Source organism: Panicum virgatum, chromosome 7N (genome assembly GCF_016808335.1).
Source record: "Panicum virgatum strain AP13 chromosome 7N, P.virgatum_v5, whole genome shotgun sequence".
NCBI lineage: Eukaryota > Viridiplantae > Streptophyta > Magnoliopsida > Poales > Poaceae > Panicum > Panicum virgatum.
This window is the reverse complement of record NC_053151.1, coordinates 39,803,313-39,817,539: the sequence shown is the minus strand read 5'-3', so window position 1 is coordinate 39,817,539 and position 14,227 is coordinate 39,803,313.

Genomic DNA, 14,227 nt, shown 5'->3' with positions numbered 1-14,227 from the left:
TGTCCGACGAAAAGGCCGCCGCCGTCAAAGCAGAGGTACAACGCTTGCTGGACGCGAAGGTCATCCGCGAAGTTAAATATCCAACTTGGCTCACCAACACGGTGCCTGTCAAAAAGAAGAACGACAAATGGAGAATGTGCATAGACTTCACAGACTTAAACAAGGCTTGCCCGAAAGATGATTTTCCTCTCCCATGAATTGACAAAATCGTTGATGACGCTGCAAACAGTCAGTTAATGTCACTCCTGGACTGCTTCTTCGGGTATCATCAGATCTGGATGAGAAAGGAAGATGAAGAAAAAACAAGTTTTATAACCCCCTTTGGCACTTACTATTTCGTAAGAATGCCCGAAGGTCTGAAAAATGTCGGTCATTCATTTTCACGGATGACCTCCAAAGTTTTGGAATCTCAGCTAAAAAGAAACATCCTAGCTTATGTCGACGACATTGTCGTCATCAGTGCAGCACGACGAGACCATATCTCAGATATGGCAGAAACCTTAGCCAACCTTCGGAACGCAAACCTGAGCCTTAACCCCAAAAAATGTGTCTTTGGAGTACACAAGGGAAAAATCCTAGGATGCCTGGTCTCAACCAAAGGTATTGAAGTAAACCCAGACAAAATTGCAGCTCTCTGCAACATGGAAGAGCCACAGTCAATCAGGGATGTGCAAAAGCTCACAAGCAGAATCGCTACTCTAAACAGATTCATCCCACGCTCGGCAGCTCAAAGCTTGCCGTTCTTTAAGGTGCTCCGAAGCTCACAGAAATTTGAATGGGGCGAACAATAAAGAGAAACTTTCAACTCCCTCAAAGAATATCTCCAGAATATGACCAAACTAACCTCACCAGACCCGAAGGAGACACTCCTGCTATACACTGCGGCCTCTCAAAAAGCTGTTAGTGCTACATTAGTTGTTGAAAGAGAAACAGTTGGCACTCGAAAACAACTCCCAGTTTACTTTGCATCTGAAGCTCTAGCAGGATCCAAGCTGCATTATTCGGAACTTGAAAAGATAGCCTATGCGGTCATCATGGCCTCTCGCAAGCTTTTGGTGTTTACCGCCAAGCCTGCTCAGATCCACCCTTAGTAGTAGGGTTTGTAGGTAGAGATTGACGGCTCTGGAACTCGATGGTGTAAGGAACACAAAGATTTAGACATGTTCGAGCCACGAGTTGCGTAATACCATACGTCCTGTGTGGTGGTTTGTATTCCCTTTGGTGTAGATGTGTTTCGAGGGGGTCCCTGTCCGCCCTTATATATCCGGGGGAACATGGTTACATGGAAAGTCCTAGCCGAGTACAGTTGGAGTCCTACTTTAGCAAATCGGGTAGTTTCCTTTGTACTGCAGCTAGTTCTACGCCTATTCAGGTAGTTTACAAGAGAGGTAAGGTACATCCATGAGCTATCCCTTACTTTAGAATATTCTACGCCTGGGAGCAGTCCCGCTGCCCTGGGTCTGACAAGCCCCCAAGCTCTTCGTAGCCGAGTCCTGCAGGCGTCGAGTACTTGACGGGGCATCTTCGAGTACTTCAAGTAGTCTGAACATCTTTCTGGTTGATTCTGGTTCTTATTTCAGATACGTCGAGTAGTCCTTCAAGTACTTCCGTTTGCCTCGAGGCTGTGAGGTGCTCATATCCCGAAATCTTGATTATTTATGGTACGCGAAGTACTCGCGCTCCATATGGAGTAGTTCCCGAGCCTTAGGTTGAATCGTAGAATCAGGCTGAGGGTCACTTCAGTCTTTTTCTTCTTATTTTTCAAAAAAATTGAAAAATAAATCTCTGATACATATATTCCGCAGCCCCCGAGTCTTGAATTTAAATTCCTCCATTTAGATTTAAGAATCATTAAAATCTCGTGGCAAAAACTGAAACTTTCCCTGAGAAGGAAAGAATCCGTTGGCATCCCAAACATTCACAAAATTACCCTTGAAGACCGTATAAAGCTGGTTGAAAACTTCCGAGGTTTTTACCCCTTGAACTCCTGGCCGCCGTCAGACTTAGATTCACATTCATCTCTTCTCAGTCAAAATCCAAAGCCCCTCTCGTAGCACCCGAGTTAAAACTCGTGATTGTAAGATGGCTCCCAAGAAGAACAAGTTGAAGCCGAATGGAAGAAGTTCTGGTTCCATGTTGGCCACTTTGAATCCCCACTTCCAGGAAGGACTGCTGGTGCCCCCCAAGTCCAGGAGAGCTGGTCGAGTAGAGGACCTGGTGGCAAGCAAGTTGAAGCCATTCTTCGTGCGATTGCCGTTGTTAAGAAAAAGTGAGTCACTGGAGATCATGTGGTCTTCTCATTTATCGGTCGCCGGACGCAACCTCTTCAACTGCGACAACATCCTGCCTTTAGATATGAAGGCACGAAGGATCCCACTAGGATGTCACCAGAGCCAATGGCTTAGTCTAAAGTAATCAAGAGATGCTGTAAAGTACTCGATAACTTCGACAAGTCTTTGGCGCTTCCAACACTCTTCTCGACACAGAATCCTCCCGAGAATACCTAGGTACGTGAGTTGGAGACCATGTCGAGTACTTGTAGTTAACTATTCATGATCTTCTGACTAATTCTTGGCCTTTGTTCTGCAGAAAAATTATAAATCTTGGTATTGCATGCCGCCGACTTCTGTAGATGCTGATTCTGATGACAACAAGAAACGGAAAGCGACTCCCGGATTAATAGTACAAAGAAAAGTTCCTCATCTCGATGCCGTCCAGTGAGTATATAGTATTTTGTTGGTTTTATCCTCGTTGCCTCAGCTGTCTTATACAGCATCTTGCTTGGCTAGGGTCCAACATCTTCTGGCACATGAGAAAATTCAGGTCCAAGACTTCCGCAACTGGGTGTCTTCAGAAGTACTCGATCTCCAATGTTGAAAGATCTGTGCTGGACATTGCGATCATGATAGCGTCTGACTCCTTGAAGATATCTAGCCGATTGAGTTAAGGCATTGATTCTGGCCTCTTCGACCGAGTCTAACTCAAATTGTCGAGCTTCATCTGCTTCTCCTTCTTGATAGGCTTCTACTCTAGGAGATTTCCACGTGATATCTGCGGGTAGTATAGCTTCTGATCCATAGGTGAGGAATAATGGAGACTATCCGGTTGCTTTGCTAGGCTGCGTTCGCAGCCCCTAAACTATATGAGGTAGTTCTTGAATCCACTTGCCGCCTTTCTTGGTGTTGGTGTCGTAGAGTCTTTTCTTCAAGCCGTCGAGTACTAAGCCATTGATGCGCTCAACTTGACCGTTTGCCCGAGGGTGAGCCACGGAAGCATATTTGACCTCGATGCAGGAATTTTCACAGAAATCCCAAAAAGATTGTGACGTGAAGTTAGAGCCAAGATCTGTAATAATGGTGTGAGGAAAACCAAACCGATGGATAATGTCGGAGATGAAGTCCACTGCTCTATCTGATGAGATCTTGACAATGGGCTTGTAACACCCTAATTTAAATTTCCTATTTATTAATAAATATAATTGGCTTTATTTGATTTCCTAGGATTTAATTTGCTTAGTCTTGTATTTAATCTAATTTTTGTTCCACAAGTAATTAAAATTTGTCTAAGTTTAAAATTTGTTGTTGCATTCATGCTGGTGCATGATTTTATTTGTTGGTTTGCATAGGAGTTTGAATTCAAATTTCATTTGAATTCAAATAGTTTTGAATTGTTTAGAAATAGAAAAGAGATGGAAAAATAGAAAAACCCAACCGGACCTAAACCCAGCAACCAGTCAGCCCGACCCGTTTTCCCCTCTTCATGTTGGGCCCGGCCTGCCTCCATCTCTTCCCGCTCGCAGCCCAGCGCCAGCCCGTCTCCCCCGCTCAGTCCGGCCCAGATCGCCAGCAGGCAGACTCCACCCCGCTTTCGCGCGCCCCCTCTCCCTGATAGCTTGGTCCCTCGTGTCAGCAGCTCCCTGCGCCCGCGCTCTCGCCCCCGCTTTGTGGCTGACCGAGCGACCCCACGCGCCAGACTCTCCTTCTTCCTCGCGCAACGGCCGCGCCCGTTCCGCCGAGATTCCCGGCGAGCTTCCATCTGCTGCACGCACGCCCAGGACCCCGGCACCCTCCTTTAAAAGCACCCCCCCGCGACCCCCTGCGCCCCATCAACCATTCCGGCGCCGCCTCAAACCCTACCTCCACCGCTGGCGACCCAGCGCCACCGCACCCCGCGCCTTTTGATCTGAGTCGCCCGATCGGGAGTGAACGGCTGAGATTAGAAGCGCATACCCCTTTGATGCGAGCCACCAGATCTAGATCCGACGGCCAAGATCCACGCGTACCCCTTCAGCCTGGCAGTTTTGCTAAAGAGACCCTGAGCTTTTTAGAAATCAACCCGCCGTTCTGGTTAGTTCAAAAGTATTTCCAATTTAGTCCCTTTTTCTTCATTTAGGCCCCTGACCTTTTTAAAAATCTAACCCGCAGTCCAGAGCTATAGTTTTTGCACGTTAGACCCTAGAACTAAGGTTTAATTATGTTTTAGTCCCTGGTTTTTGCAGAAAACCCCCAGAAACTCTGTTTTCCTTACAGTTAAGCCCCTGGATCTTGTTTTAGGCCTAGTTTTCGCGTTCTAGCTCCGTTTTAGGCGTTTTTTATGTCCACGCGATCGTTGTATCATGTAGAATAGTTCTAGCATAGTTTTGTTTGCTGTTTTCATGTATTGTTGTACTGTTTCCTAGTTTTTGCTCTTGTTTGCATGTATGTTTATGTTGTGTATTGTTTTTTGCCATGTGAACGTGAGTAGACGTTGATCCATCTGAGGAGCCCCAGTACCAGTACCAGGAGCCATCTTCAGAGCAGTTTGAGCAGCAGGAGAACTTTGAGGAAGGCAAGTATAACATGAACACCACCTATCACCTTTAATTACATTTTCATATTGCATTTTAATACTGTATGCCTATAAGGACTTTCCTAGCCACTTTATATCCTTTATCTATATATCCCTTGGGTTGAATTTTGGTTAGTTGTGCTAGGTGCCGCGCTATAACACACTTGGTCCTTTTTAATTAATTTGATTAATGGTATATGCAACTTAATTCTGGGAGTGGCCCATTTGAGTGGCTCACGTCTCTTTAAAAATTGGTTTTTCTAGAAACTAGGTTTAGGGGGCTCGCACTGTGTTTTGTGCTAGCTACTCTCCATAAGGACCGTACGTCATTAGAGCGACAACCTGGGACAACCGCGCAACCACAAGACTGGAATGGGACGGTCTTGGCTTACTAATTAGGTCATTTTGGTTCGGGAGTAACTTACCGACGGGGCAGGAGGGGTGGTGAGCTTCAATGGTCCCTGCGCTACGAGGTTTGGTCTGTGTACCCCCTCGAGGTGGGCCCCATCGTTGCGGAGCCTGAATCCTTAGCGGTTACACCTTACCAATGTGTCCTTTGTAACGGCCTTGTAGTGAGTTTGCTAGTCATCTCACCTAAGGAAGTGTGATGAACAACTAGCGTAGCTCACGACTTGTGGGTAAAGATGTGCAACCTCTGCAGAGTGTAAAATTGGTATACTAGCCGTGCTCACGGTCATGAGCGGCCCAGATCCTCCTTTTGATTAGTGGGGTTATCTTCCTTTGGTTAGGAGGGTTTCCCCGGGTGGCTTGGTTTGGTATGGTTCTCAGTAGTATCATAATTAATTCTGATTAATTACTATGTAACTGAGTTATGGTAATTCATCAACTTATAGTAATTAGCTTTAATAAAAAATTTCCAAGACTTAAAAGCTAATGCAGTTGAGTCAGCCAACCTTAGAGCCTCATAGTTTGTGTCATACTTGTTGAGTACAAGTTGTGTACTCACTCTTGCCTACTCTACTCTTTTCCCTCTTGGGGACACTCTACTGCTGCTCAGTTCCTGCCGATGCGAGGGAGTTCACCCGGAGCTACCAGGAGTACGAGGACTTCTAGGCATTCGTCTCCCAGTCGACGTCCCTGTGGCGCCCTGCTCAGCTTCTGACGAGAGTTATCGTTTATGTATTATGTTTCCGCATACTCTGTACCAGACTTTTGTCATTAATGTAATAAATAACATTCGTATTCGCTTTATTACATCTTTTTATGTGATATGTGCTGTGATATATTGTTCATTCTGTTGTATATACGTGTGACTTGATCCTGGCACGTATTTGATTGCTCGGTTTATGTCCTTTTATAAACCGGGTGTTACAGGGCTTATACTCGATCCACTTGGTGAACTTGTTGACTGCTACCAGCACATGATTGAATCCTCCTGGAGCGACGGTTAATGGTCCGATCATGTCCAAACTCCAACAGGCAAACGTCCATGATGGAGGGATTGTTATCAAGTTGTGTGCTGGGACGGGAGTGTTCTTGCCACAGAATTGGCAACCAGGGCACCGTTGGACCAGGTCTTCTGCATCTGAGATAGCTGTTGGCCAGAAGAATCCTGACCTATACGCCTTGCCGACTAATGTCCTTGATACAGCATGATTGCCACAAACTCATGAGGATGTCTTTGCCTTCTTCAAGGGTAACACACTTCATGAGGATGCCTGAAGCAGAGCGCTTGTATAGGTTGTCGCCGACGAGAACGAAACCCTTGCTACGCCTGATGATGCGGGCAGCTTCAGTGCTTTTGTGATCGACATGTGGTGGAAGCTTGAATTTCTTGATGAAGTCAATAAACTGAGTCCGCCGGTCTGCTTCAATCATTAGCACTTCTCTGACTGTGGCCGGGGCCTTCGTGTCTGTAGCTTGTTGGCTTTGTTCCTTGACTGATGGGTGGTGAAGTTCATGGATGAAAACTCCTGGTGGAACAGCTGCTCGAGTGGACCCATGTTTGGAGAGGACATCGGCTCCCACGTTGTTGTTGCGATCGACGTGGTGGATCTCCAATCCTGAGAACTTGTTTTCGAGCTTTCTGATTTCTGCAACGTATGCGTCCATTGTATCCTTGTTGATGTCCCATTCTTTATTGACTTGTTGAACGACGAGTAGTGAATCACCATAAACAAGTAGTCGCTTGATGCCGAGAGATACTGCTAGTCGGAGGTCGTGTAGCAATGCCTCGTATTCAGCTTCATTGTTGGAGACCTTGAACAGAATTTGGAACACATACTTCAATTGTTCTCCCTTGGCGGAGATGAACAAAACTCCTGCACCGCCTCCGTTGATCTTGAGTGAGCCGTCGAAGTACATCACCCAATGCTCTGGAATGTTTTGGGGTGCTGGAATTTGATTGCTGTTCTTGGCTTGAAGTTGATTTCCAAGGCTCCCAGTTCAACTGCCCACTTTGAGATTCGTCCAGTGGCATCCCGATTGTGGAATATATCCCCCAATGGAAAGTCAGTTATGACTGAGATCTTATATTCGTCGAAGTAATGCCGGAGCTTCCTGGAGATGATTAGAATTCCATACAGAAGTTTCTGAATTGATGGGTATCTAACCTTTGATTCAGAGAGTACTTCGCTGATGAAATAGACTGGTCTCTAAACACAATAAGCGTGGCCTTCCTCTGGTCGTTCGACTACTATCTCCGTATTGACTATGTGGGTAGTCGCAGCGATGTAGAGGAGTAATTCCTCACCAGGTAGTGGAGCTGTTAGAATCGGCGGTGATGGGAGATGATGTTTGAGACTCTCGAGTGCTTCCGCGGCTTCTGTAGTCCACTCGAATTTGTCTTGTTGCTTTAGGAGTTTGAAGAAGGGTAATCCCCGTTCGCCAAGTCTGGACAAGAATCGATTCAAGACTGTCATGCAGCTTGTAAGCCTCAATTCCTCGGTTATTGACGATGAATCCGAGTAGTTTTCCAGAGGGTACACCGAAGACGCACTTGGTTGGGTTGAGCTTCCAGCGGAATTTTCGGAGGCTGTTGAAGGTCTCTTCCAGGTCAATAATGAATTGATCCTGGGTCTTTGTTTTGACAATGACGTCATCAACATAGGCTTCAACATTGCGATGTAGCTGATCGGAGAAGCACAGCTGTATCACAAGCTGGTAGGTGGCGCCAGCGTTCTACAACCCAAAGGACATGGTTTTGTAGGCGTATGCCCCGTAAGGGGTGATGAAGGCCGTCTTGATTTGGTCTTCTTCTTTTAGGGCGATCTGATGATACCCTGAGTAGCAGTCGAGGAAAGATAACAGGACACATCCTGCTGTTGAGTCGATTACTTGATCAATGCGTGGTAGCCCGAAAGGATCCTTTGGGCAATGCTTGTTTAGATCAGTGTAGTCGACGCACATCCTCCACTTGTTGTTGTTCTTCTTCTGGACGAGCACAGGGTTGGCCAACCAATCAGGGTGGTAGACTTCCTTTGATGAACCCAGCTGCGAGTAGTTTTGCCAGCTCTTTCTTGATGACTTCTCGCTTGTCCGGTGAGAACTGCCGTAACCGTTGCGTTTTTGGTGTTGCTTTAGGGTCTACCTTCAAGGCGTGCTCGATTAGCTCCTTGAGCACCCCTGGCATATCGGCTGGTTTCCACGTGAATACGTCTCGGTTGGCCCTAAGGAAGTTGACAAGCTCGAGTTCCTATTTGTCACCCAGTCCTGCTCCGATGATGGCTGTTTTGGAGTCGTCTCCCTCTTGTAGCTGGATAGTCTTAGTGCCCACACCGTTGGTTGGTTTAACCGATGATTGGCTTGGCTTCTTGGAAGGCGTCGACTCCTTGAGGGAGAGTTCTTTAGCAGTGGCAAGTATTTCACTGACAGAGCTAGGAACCCGGATAGTAGAAGCATGATCTATTGCTTCCTTGTCGCACTCGAAGGATTTGAGGAGGTCTCCCCGTAGTGAAAGGGCTCCTGTGTTGCCTGGCATCTTGAGGAGCAAGTAGACATAGTGTGGCACTGCCATGAACTTGGCTAGTGCAGGTCTTCCCAAGATAGCATGATAAGAGGACTCGAAGTCAGCTACTTCGAATTTGATGTACTCTATCTGGAAGTTCTGTTCTGTACCAAATGTGATTGGGAGGGTAACCGAGCCAATTGGAGCAGAGGAATTTGAGGGGATGATGCCGTAGAACGGAGCCTTGCTTGGAGTAAGCAGACTCATATAGTTGAGGCCCATCTTTACCAATGTGCTTGCAAAGATTAGGTTGAGCCCACTTCCGCCGTCGATGAGTACTCGAGTAAGCTTGGAGCCCTGAACGACTGGATCGAGTACTAGCGGGAACTTTCCAGGTTCAGAGAAGCTGGTCCACTGATCCTCCCTGGAGAAGGTAATGGGGACCTCGCAATATTTGAGTGGCCTCTGAATTACTAATTCGACTAAGAGGATCTCTCTGAGTAGGAGCTTTTGAGCTCGCTTGGAAAAGCTAGAGTCTCCTCCAAATATGACTTTGACGACGTTTTGCTGTTGTTGGAAACCATCACGGTCTTTCTTGTCGTCTTCATCATCTTTTTCTTGTTCTTTCTTTGGAGTAGTTGCAGGTGCCGACTGGAAGGATTTGCGCAGGATCGTGCACGCCCACATCGAGTGGTTGCTCTTGGGGTGGATTGGGCATCTTTTGTTGTGAAGTATCTTGTCGAACTGGTCTTGCAGTTTGTCGCCCTTCTTACCACGCGGTGTGCGATCTATGGTGCCGATAGTATCGTCAGGCTTATGCTTACATGTAGGATCCTGCTGGTTGCTGGGCCCTCCACGATCATTGTGGCGCTTCCCGTTATTGTCGTTGTTGCGGCGGGGAAAGCGATTGCGTTCTTACTCCTCTTCATTTGCCCAGCGCTGCATCATGTCATGTAGATCTACCACTGTTTTGGGCCGGTTACGCCCAAAGTCGCGGTATAGTGATTGGACAGTGATGCTGCTCTGGAAGTAGTCGATGACGTCGTCGTCGGCGATGTTGGGGATGGTGGCTCTTGTGTCGAAGAAGCGCTTGACGTAGGATCTGATCGACTCGCCTTGTTCTTGCTTGCACATGGACAGGGCGTGTCGAGTAGCTACACGGTGTAGCGACCCTTGGAAGTTGTCGATGAAGGCCTTCTTGAGGTCATCCCACGAGTGAATAGGCTCGCGCGCCAAGCTTTCGAGCCACGTGAGGGGTGCGGGCTCCAGGGCCATCGAGAAGTAGAGGACCTTGGTGTTGGTGTCTCCCCCTGCAACACTAACAGCGGTCGAATATAAACGTAACCATTGAGCAGGGTCTTGCTTACCGTCGTACTTCTGGATGTTTGCCGGCTTGAAATCCTTTGGGTACTCGACGTTGTCGAAGACACTGCTGAGGGTGGGGAAACGATCGGAGTTGTCTGCAAGCTGTGCTCTGCGTCTTGCGTTGATGATGTCACGTGCATCCACGATGGAATCGGCTACCTCTTCCCTGTTGTTCCCACGGTTGTTGTTGTTGCGGTTTGGCTAAGGGCCAGGAGCTTGATTTGCTTGAAGTTGGCCACCTCTGGGGCAATGACTACTCGTAGCTTCTTGATCCTCTTGGTTTCTTCGGTTCTGCTGTTCCTGCTGCTGTTGACGCTGGTGGCCTCCGGGGGTACGGCTTGCTTGAGGTATTGCTGTTGTAGTAGCCCTTGATCGCGTACCGTGAAGCAAGGACAGGGGGTTCTGTCTCTCGAGTTGTTCAACAGCGTTTTTAGTGAGATTTATGACTTGTTCCAACTCAGCATTTTGGGGCATTGTCATAAGTCGCAGGGTTGCTTCGGTCATCGCTTCAATTGGTGTTCTGAAGATAGGATCCGCAGCATTGTTGAAGTCGTTGTTGAGGTTGCGTGGAGGAAGACGAGCACGTTGGGCTGCCTGAACTCTGCGCTCCTCTTTACGTCGATTTCTTGCCCTGCGAGCTGTGCGGGTACCTTCATCTTCATCTGGCGGAGCATCTTGGGTCAGATTATCTGCTGAAATCTGATCCACGGCTTCGTTTGGATCATGGTGGCTTGGAGCTTCCCCGTGCTGGATGATTACCGGAACCAAACGTTCGCGAGAGAAGCTTTCCAGGTCTGATCCGTAATCAGCTAGGACAGTTCCGCCGGAGCCAGTTTCCCTCTCGGTTACGAGGGGAGCGCCGTGTTGGAACGGGAGATCGTCAATGCTGGCGACTTCTCGCAGGTTGTCGAGTAGTTCTGCGAGAGTGTGGCCTCGGCAAGATTTGAGTTGCATCTTGGCCAGCGCATTGGTGATGAAATCCAGGCTGTCTTGAGGCGACTCGACTGGATCTGGGTAAACGTCAAAAACGGGTGCCTCCCGGCTAGCGGTGGCTAATTGGTTTTTGACGTGAAGTGGGCGATCCAAGCTACTTTCATAGATGGATTTAATCATCTGTTTGTAAGCAGATGATGAATTGCGCAGACCAAAGACAGGTTGCGCAAGAAGAGTCCCAATCCGAGTAGATTTCGATTTGAGATCAATCTGAGTCCGAGTAGAACTCGAGTTGTCATCGAGTTTCGGCTCGATCTGCTTGGCGAGGTCGGGAAGCAATGTAACACCGCGATCATGAGATCTGGCGTACTTGTTGGAATCTTCCGACGTAGGATTCTTCAGCATGGGAGAGTTGGTTAAGTGGCTATCGAAGCCGCCTGAACCATTGGCGACGCAGACCCATGAAACCGAAGATGAAGGTGGCGCCTTTGGGAGGCGTCGTGGTGCTGAAGGCGGAAGTGGCAATCGAACTCGCCGATGAACTCGCCGAGTCCCCTACCTGGCGCGCCAGCTGTCGATGTTTACTGCCAAGCCTGCTCAGGGATACCCTTAGCAGTAGGGTATGTAGGTAGGGATCGACGGCTCTAGAACTCGATGGTGCAAGGAATACAAAGATTTAGACAGGTTCGAGCCGCGAGTTGCGTAATACCCTACGTCATGTGTGGTGGTTTGTATTGCCTTTGGTGTAGATGTGTTTCGAGGGGGTCCCTGTCCGCCCTTATATATCCGGGGGAACAGGGTTACATGGAAAGTCCTAGCCGAGTATAGTTGGAGTCCTACTTCAGCAAATCGGGTAGTTTCCTTTGTACTGCAGCTAGTTCTACGCCTATTCGGGTAGCTTACAAGAGAGGTAAGGTACATCCATGAGCTATCCCTTACTCTAGAACATTCTACGCCTGGGAGCAGTACCGCTGCCCCGGGTCTGACACAAGCTTCGTCACTATTTCGAGGCCCACAGAGTCATAGCCATCTCCGATCAACCCCTACATGACCTGTTACATAACAGAGAAGCTTCACCAAGAATAGTGAAATGGGCTTCAGAATTATCAGAGCTGGTAGTTAACTTTTAAAAACAAATCCCAGGTCCTAGCCGATTTCATAGCAGATTGGACATCTCCCGAAGTCCAGGAAGAAGAACCCATAGAAACATGGACAATTCACTGTGACGGAGCTTGGCAGAACGAAGGTGTCGGCATTGCAGCAATTCTCGAATCACCTTCGGGAGCAAAAATAAGATATGCCGCCTGTCTCAAATTTGTTCAGTCAGCACCATCCACAAACAATAAACTGAATACGAAGCTCTCTTACTTGGGCTTCGCAAAATGAAGGCACTTGGACATCAAAACTGTGTCATCAAAACATACTCGAAGGTCATAGCCGACCACATAGAAAAAAAATCCGAGGCCAAGAAACCCGAGCTCATCGAATATCTGGAAACAGTAAGGACAATGGAAAAACACTTCAATGGCTTTACCATCGTTCACATCCCGCGTGCCCAGAACGACGAAGCCGACAGGCTCGCAAAGGCTACTGCTAGAAAGCAGCAACTCCCGCCAGATGTTTTCTTTGAAGAAATCTCTACACCTTCGACCAAGGCAAGCAAGGAAATCAGAATCAATGCAATCTTTAGTGAATATTGGAGGGCACCAATAATGGCATACCTTCGGGGCTATTACGAGCCTTCCGACGAAGCAGAAGAGAAAAGACACTCTCAGAGAACAAGAGGTTACGTCATTTCACAAGGCGAGCTATACAAATCAGGAGTAGTAACCCCCTGGCTCAAGTGCATTCCAGTAGATCAAGGCACGAAGCTCCTCAAAGAGATTCACTCCGGTGTTTGTGGATCTCACATTGGAATCAGACCACTTACAGCAAAAGCTTTCAGGCTGGGATTTTTCCGGCCATCAGCGTTGAAAGACACGGAAAGAATTGTCAAGACATGCGAAGCTTGTCAAAAATTGGGTCCCAAGTCCAACAGACCTTCGGAGCCCTCGTAGCTAATAGCTCCCGCCTGGCCCCTCCAACGATGAGGCATGGACTAGGTAGGCCCCCTGCCTACTGCCTAAGGAAACTACAAATATGCAGTGGTTGCTGTAGAATACTTCACCAAGTGGGTCGAAGCCAAGCCCCTGATAAATATCACCTCTGAAGCAGTCCGAAAATTCTTCTGGCAGAACATCATATGCAGGTTCGGGGTACCAAAGGAGCTCACAGTTGACAACGGCAAACAGTTTGACTCGCAGCCATTCAGACAAACTCATGTTTGTCTCAGTCTACCACCCCCAATCTAACGGGGCTGTGGAACGCGCCAATGGTGTCATCTTCACAAGCATAAAAAAATGCCTCTTTGACCAGAAAAAGGATAAATGAGTTGATGAACTCCCGAAGGTTGTCTGGTCACACAATACGACCGAAACTAGAGCCACCAAATTCACTCCATTCAGGCTGTTATACGACGCCGAAGCCATGAGTCCAGAAGAGCTAAAGAACCAAAGCCTAAGAGCAACCTCCACTCCCGAAGGCAACGAACCTTCGGACGAGTCAGACATAATAGAGCTTGACATCTTACAAGTAGCCTCCAACTTGAGCTAATACCAAAATAAAACCAGAAGGTGGAGGGATAAGAAAGTGATCAAGAAGAACATCTCTGTTGGGGATTGGGTCCTCAAGCGAAGGCCAAATGCAGAAAACATAGGAAAAATGGAGTCAAAATGGGATGGCCCATACCTCGTCATCTCCAGCAAAAGACCTGGGTCATACCACCGAGCTGACTCCGAAGGCAACGAGCTGCCGCATTCATGGAATGCTGACAGCCTCAAGAAATATTATATCTAGCAAAATGTAAAAATGGGTTGGACTGTGAATCTATAAGCAGAACCAGACCCATTAGGTATTTTTCACTTTCCTTTCCACTTTTGAACCTTCGGGCCGTACTCTTTTCCTCACAAAAGGGGACTCCATCAAGGAGGTGAGTTTTTTAACGAGGCGGACCCTTATAAATTTCATTACTTCATGAATTAAAGCAATTTCCCCAACACCCCGAAGCTCCCGACAATCGAAGCAGCATTTAGGCTGCAAACTTCGACCGTCGCTCGACACAATTCACAAAGTTAAGTCAACTAGACTCGCATCCCT